Raw genomic sequence first — 7,373 nt, forward strand, 5'->3', positions numbered from 1 at the left:
AAAATCACCATGAATACTACCATGAAAGCTACTATGAAAGCTTAAACTATCATGCAAACTCAATTACAATGAAAACTTAAACTATGAATGCAAGCTCAAATCTCAAACCAAAATGGTAACAATGCAATAATGAGAGATGCAAATGCTTGAGACAAGGCCTCTATTTATAGGCTTGAGGGAGGGCTTGGTGAGGTGGCACCCATGTAGGTTCCACATAAGGTGACATGCAAGCCATGCAAATGGTCAAGAATTCAAAGTTTGCTCACACATGTGTGAGTAAACTTGAGAAGAAGAGTGGGAGACAAGAGTGCAAAGGAGAGTGTGTAGGCATGCCTTCTCACACATGTGTGAGCACACTCTTAGGCTAATGAGGGTGATTAGGAAGGAGATTAAGAGGATTAAGTGGGATTAAAAGAGGAAGTAGGCTTAAGAGGATGAAAATGATGGGGTATATTCTAGGTTTTAGGCTAGGCTTGAGATTAAATTAAATAAGATTTAATCTAATCATAGGTTTAGAAGAATTAATGGAATATGGGGATTTAAATAAATTGAATTTATTTAAAAGGGGAATTCATGGAGGGATCATGTATTAAATAAATTTAACACATTGGGGTTGGGGGGGGTGCGGGGTATTTAAATTAAATTTAAATACACTAGGCAAGTGAACTTATTTAATTAAATAAATTTAATTAAATAGGTAGAAGAATATGACAAATATAATTAATTAATTAATAATTAATTATAATGTCAAGGGAAATATTAAATAAATTAATATAGTCTTTAGGACAATTTTAAGTGTCTACACAAATAGAAGAATGTTACAATGAGGCAATTTATTTATCACCTTATGCCAACAAAACAACAAGGATCATTTAAAGATATCTAAATATAGATTTAGCAAACATGATATTAGGGAAGTGCATAATAATAGGAAAGCAAACAAAAAGCTACCATGCTAGAGCACTCACTTCAAGCATGTTTCCCTCCTCTCCTATCTCAGTCAATAGTAATAAGAGAAAGTGGATAACTTGCAAGAGGATCTATGTCTCGCATAGTAGGAACAATAGCTAAATCTAAAGAAGGACTCTAGGGAGAGTCATGCTCAGATGTAGATGTAAGTGCAATTTACATAGAAAATGTGTTTAGTCAATTAACATCAATATCAATAATCTCATATTCATCATCATCTAAAGTGTCCTCTTTATCTAAATTAATAAGAATATGCATATCATTAACTTCCTTAATAGACATGGGCTAGTGAGAAGCATTCATACGAGATTCAACATGAATTTGATAGTTCTTTCGACATTCACAAGCATGTTAGTTCTACTTAGTTTTATTAGAAATTTCTTGAGAAGATGAAGGAGGATCAACAACCATAAATTCCTTACCTTTTGATGAAATGAGAGGAGAAACAATAGAAGGTTGAGATGTAGAAGGAGTCATACTAGGAGAAGGGTCTACATTAGTAGGAGAAACCACACTAGGAGGTTCAGGAGATGAAAGAGGTGGTTGACCATTAGAAATAAAAGAATCAAACTAAATAGGTGTAGAAGCTATAGGGAAAAGACCACCAGTTGTACTTAACTTGGTGATAGTTTAGGATTTATATTCTTGATACGAATAGAACACATAGTTCAAAAAAGGAGTAGTAGGAAGAGAATGCCAAAATAAATCAAGAGTAACACAATTTCAAGGTCTAGAAGGCTAATAAAGACCATGATTGATCACCATAATCTCAGCATGATAAGAAAATTTAATATATTAATGAATAAGAGAAGCAATAGCTTGCATGAAAATCAACCAAGGTAAACCAAGCTTCAATTGGAATTGATCAGAAGTAGGAATAACAAAAAATGTCTATTCACCACTTTACCAAAAAGATCGATAGGAAAAGAGATGGAACATTGCAAAGGATACATGAAACCATTACAAGCCTAGATTTAAGTATCAATTGAGTCATAGAAGTCACAATGTTTCCTCTTATTATAAAGATGTTCCTTATTAATGATATAACAATAGAAGTAGGATCAACAAGACACCCATACAAAGGATATTTAGCAATCTGAGTAGCAATATAAAGAGGACCACCTGGAGCCTTAAACTTATTAGCATCAATGAATGAGATAGTAAGGGCTCTAAAGTGATTAAGATTTTGTTTAGGTTTAGGTTAATCATTAGATATAGAAGGAATGTCTTCCTTAGGTGGAGGTGGAGGTTGAACTACATGTTTCATGGAATTAGAAATATTATCATTCTCTCATTGTAAGGTATTATAAGTGATATTCACTTTTATGAGAAGCAGAAGAAGAAGGATGTTGAACAATTGTATTAGTATTTTGTTGAGGCAAAGGATTAGTGTAGATTTGAAGGTTTTGATTTGGAGGTGCCAAAAATTTGTTCTTATTATCCTGACCCTCAATAGATAAAGCATTACCTTTAATCCAATCTTGAATCTTATGTTTAACAGAATAATAAGCCTTAATTTCATGTCCATGTTGGTGATGAAATTGGCAAAAAATTGAAGATTAAAATGTGGAATTGATGTAGTAGAAGGAAAAAAATTCTTAATAGGAGGAAGTTTAATCATATCAGCACTAAAAACCCTAGTCATAATAGAATGTAAAGACTTAGAAAGAGGACTAAACTTGAGATTCATCTAAAAAATAGAGGAAGAAGTAGTGGCACTCTGAGATGTGGTGGCTGTTGGAAATGATTGAAAAGATCATGAGGGAGATTGTTGGAAATGATCATATATAAAAAGTAATGGAAGTAATGGAACTAGTAAAGAATGTTCTCAATCATTTTTTTGTCATTGATGTCAAACTTGCTACTTGCAGGAATGACAATTACTTTAGTGATCCCAATACTATCAAATGATTGATTGACAAGAAGGAGGCAATCAATAAGATGCAACCAGAACACCTAGAGAAAGGTTGAAGTTATGATGTTGTAATGAAGTACAAGGATAAGCTAAGCCATTGATGAAAAAGTGTATTGATGACATACTCTAAGACATAGAAAATGGGCACAGTGAAACATATCAAAGATGCAAGGTTTTAGCTAAGTCATTTGTAAAGCCAAACTAAGTTCATTAGAGAGAGAGAGACGAGCAAGCTAGTATGTGCCAAATAGATTCCTAGTTGAAGCTGAGAAAGTTCAACTTTAGTAAGTGCCCAGTGAACTTTAGATGCTGAGCAGCTACAAGTGCTAAGCAGATACAAGTGCCAAGCAGAAACAAGTACCGAGAAGATACAAGTGCCAAGCAAATACAAGTGTAGATACACATGCTGAGCATAAACAAGTGTCAAGAAAATATAAGTTTTGAGTAACACAGAGATGTCGAGCATCAGAAAACCAATAGTGTCAAGTTGCTATATTATTTCAAAGATCAAAGATTCATCATATCTAAGCTGACAAGGTTGTTACCTTGAATTCTATGAATTAAATAGAAGATAAGAGTGATGAGCTGGTGGCACAGAACACCATGTAGAACATTTTTGGAGAATAAAATTGGACTCTAGACGAAGTTTCTAGATAAGAGAAAGAAATGGGGTAGATACATTGTATCCTACCTAATCCATTTGAAACCCTAAAGTTGGAGAGGGAGAATCGAGAGGCAAAGGCAATCCAAATTTCTATTTAAGGAATAACAAGGTCACGAAGCAAAGAGAGAGGAGAGGTCAAGCATGAAAGTAAAAAGTGTTGAAGGAGGTGCTAAGGAGTAAGAAAGTATAGTTACTCTACTTCAACAGATGACCATAGATATGATTGCATTGGTATGATGAGTAAGAACACTCAAGGAGATGAAGCTTGAGATGACAAGTTGTTAGAGCTGAAGTGATTAAAGCTAAGCAAAAGATTGAGCTGAAGTGTGATCTAAAATCTGCAAGATATGTTGTAAGTTGTATTAGATCAAAAAGCCATTATTGTTACTTTCTAGCAATTTTAATAGTTAGTTTAAATCCTATGGACTTAGGTTTGTTTAATGGCCATGTTGTAAATTCTTTAACAGGGTGACATTCCAAGTGAATGTTCTAAAGTCCTTTGATCAGGCCCATTCCTAACAGTATGGTGAAATCCTCTAACAAGGTCACATTTAATAGTGTGTTGTAAGCCTTTAACAAGGTAGGCCTTTAATATGACATCACTTTAGAAGAGTGAAAATCAAGTAGCATGTTACTGGTGGTTTTTCCCAAATTGGGTTTCCACATAAATCATTGTGTCATGTGTTGATCTTGCATGTTTTATCTCTGCATAATGATTTACTATAATTTGATAAGGATGATTGATTTAAGCTTGGATGGATGAAAATTTTATGGATTCACTATAGTTTGTGAAAAAGTATTATTAGGGCATTTGGACCTTGGATAACTAATTCAGCCCCCCCCCCCCCCCCCCCGCTCTCAGTTATTCTAAAGAATTCTAACAATGGCTACTTCATCATGTACTATATTTGTGGCTTTTTTTATCTTGAATTAATTTTTAGGTTTATAATATTTGTTAGGATTAGGTTTAGTGTCACTCTTATCAATAAGTAAATGATCCATTGGAGTGGTGCTCTCAAACTGACTCACTTGTAATTGATAATGATGAAGCACTACACAAAGTTGTGAAAAAGATGTAGACTCAATAAGAAAAATCTTATCTCTAATAAATTTTTGTAAATTTACAATAAACATATGTTTAATATCAATATCAAGCACATGATAAGAAATATGAGCATGAAGATTTTTAAATCTACCAATAAAATCAGTCACTTTCTCTTTAGGACCTTTTTTACAATGCATCAAATTAGTCAAAGAAATAAAAGGACCAATGTTAGTTTCAAATTGTTGTACCAAGGCATTAGCAAGTTTATGAAAAGAATCAATAGAATTAGGTAGAAAAGAGAAATACCATTGCATAGATTTGTATTGGAAAGTGTGAGCAAACAACTTAGCTAAGAATATTATGGTCATGACCATAGTCACTGCATAGAACTTGAAAAATCTTGCTATGTTTCACAGGATCACCTTTACCATTATAAGTATCAAGGAAAGGAATATAAACTTGTAAAGGAGGATTAGTATGAATAATGCCAAAAGATAAAGGACTATCAATATCACATGCAGGAACATTGAACTTAGATTGAGTGAAGGAAACAAGTTATTGTTGAAAAGAAGATGTTGTTTGACCAAGACTAAGGATAGTTTAATCATTAGAAGGAATAGATGAAATAGGCACATTCAACACACTAGGTAGCATGTATGAATTAGCTAGAATAGAAGAAACTATAGGTGGAAAACTCAGAACCATAATAGGAGGATTAGGATAAATGAAAGGAACAATGTTATATGAAGGTTTTGAAGTCAAAAATGAAGTAGGCATAATACTTAAAGGAAAAGAAGGGAGGGGACTACTACCCAGAGGACTAAGTAGTTGAATGTAAGTAATCAAAATAGAAGGAAAATAAGTGGAAATGCTAGAGATAGGCATAGAAACATGCCAAACAAGTTCAAGTGTAGAAGTAGGAGAAACCATCCTTGCTTTAGAAGAAACTTGATTCAAAGGCTTAACATGAGTATGGACAAGGTGAGTAAGACTGCATAATAGATTAACACCATGTTTATCATTATGGATCACTTTTTTAAGAGCATCAAAACTATAAATAGTCTTGGTCTTTTGATTTTATTATAAAATTAAATCATGCATTTTATCAATCTCAATAGTAAGCTTATCAACTTGTTCAGGGAGAATTCTTAAAACCTCATCCTCATAAGGAGATGAGTGGGAAGAATCATACTCTTTAGAGGGATTAGTATCATGAGAAACCATAGGGTCACTTAGATTTTGAAGAAGAGGAGAAGAGGAATCTGGATAAAAAAGAGCCATGAGTCTACGACTTCTCTTAACATGAATGCTATAAGTAGGACTAGAAGTAGTAAAGCTCATACACCAAACAAGGAAAAAAAGAACCAAGAAATGTAACCTTATGATATGAACTCCAAATAGATATAATGTAAAGAAATATCATTCAAAGATAGATTGAAATATAAAGAACTAACTCTGAATACAAATCTAACACTAAATCAGAAGTGGAAATGTCGTAAGTCAGGTTCACCAATAAATATGGCGTAGGAAATGTGAATCAAGGATACAAAACATAAGTTCATCACATAACCTACTCACATATGTGATTATATGTTATAGAAGGAGAGAAGATAAGTAAAATAATCCTTTCAATCCCAATTCTAGAGAATTAGGTCTAGGGAGATTAGTACTAATTAAATGAACAAGGAGTACTAACATAAACTAGATCTAGGAAGAATAGAATAAAGATAATCAATTCCTTAAAAACCCTTGGTAAATATGTGTGTAATAGAAACCAAATATATGTAGATATGGTGAAAAAAAAAAGGAGGAAAAGGAACACACCTTTGAAATATTTTTGTGCTTGCTATTTTGATCAAAATGAGTGGAAACCCATTGGATCTAGGTCTAGAACAGTGCAACAAATGAAAACCAAAAATATTTTGGAAAAATATCAGGGGTGGACTAGATCTTTATGGGAAGAATTAAATCTTCAAGATTGTAGTGTGTCCCTTATGATGGTGTTGCAATTTTGAAATTTTTTGAAAAGGGTAATCTGATCTACAACCTATTCATCAATTTGATATATACAACCTACAATAAAAAGGGAATTTTTTTGTTGATGGGGGGTTTTCCTTGGTAAAATCATAGTTTATTAATTAACCTTTAATTTAAATAATTGAAATAGCATGTAAATTAAATGTTTGAATTCACCTTACAAAAATTGGATCTCTTGACTCAAATGCAATGTGCTTACTTTACCAATGAATTTGGATAAAGAAGATGAAGATGAATGGATGTATAAGAAGATTCAAAAATTATCTTGGATGGATTGAATAATATCTTGAAGATAAACTCCAATTTCTTGAATGCTTGCATCCTTTATCTTCAATGGAGGAATGCTTGAAGACATGAAACTTAAACACTTGAATGCCTAAAATCTAGAGCTTGTGAATGAAATTTCTTGCTATGATTTTGGATGATTGGATATTAAAAAAATGTATCAAATGTAAAGGTTCATATAGAGCTCAAAATTAGCTAACTCATGTAGGTTGGCTGACCTAAAAGTTAACACCTGAAAATCTTGGAATGTGAGACCCAAAGAGGGGAGCCAAAATAACGATTTATCAGGGGTGCACTGCACCCCTAATTGGTTAGGGCACACTTCTCCCCTAATTATTAGGTTCAAAAACCCCTAGAAATATCTCAAGTCTCCAAAATAGGTCTCAAGATCTAAAATCAAGTCTAGATTTTGAGGAAATATCATTTGAGTGTGAGGACAAAGTTCCAAGTAGATAAAT

This window comes from Cupressus sempervirens, chromosome 6 (assembly GCF_028749045.1).
Source record: "Cupressus sempervirens isolate cs-2001-9-10 chromosome 6, ASM2874904v1, whole genome shotgun sequence".
NCBI classification, from domain to species: Eukaryota; Viridiplantae; Streptophyta; class Pinopsida; order Cupressales; family Cupressaceae; genus Cupressus; species Cupressus sempervirens.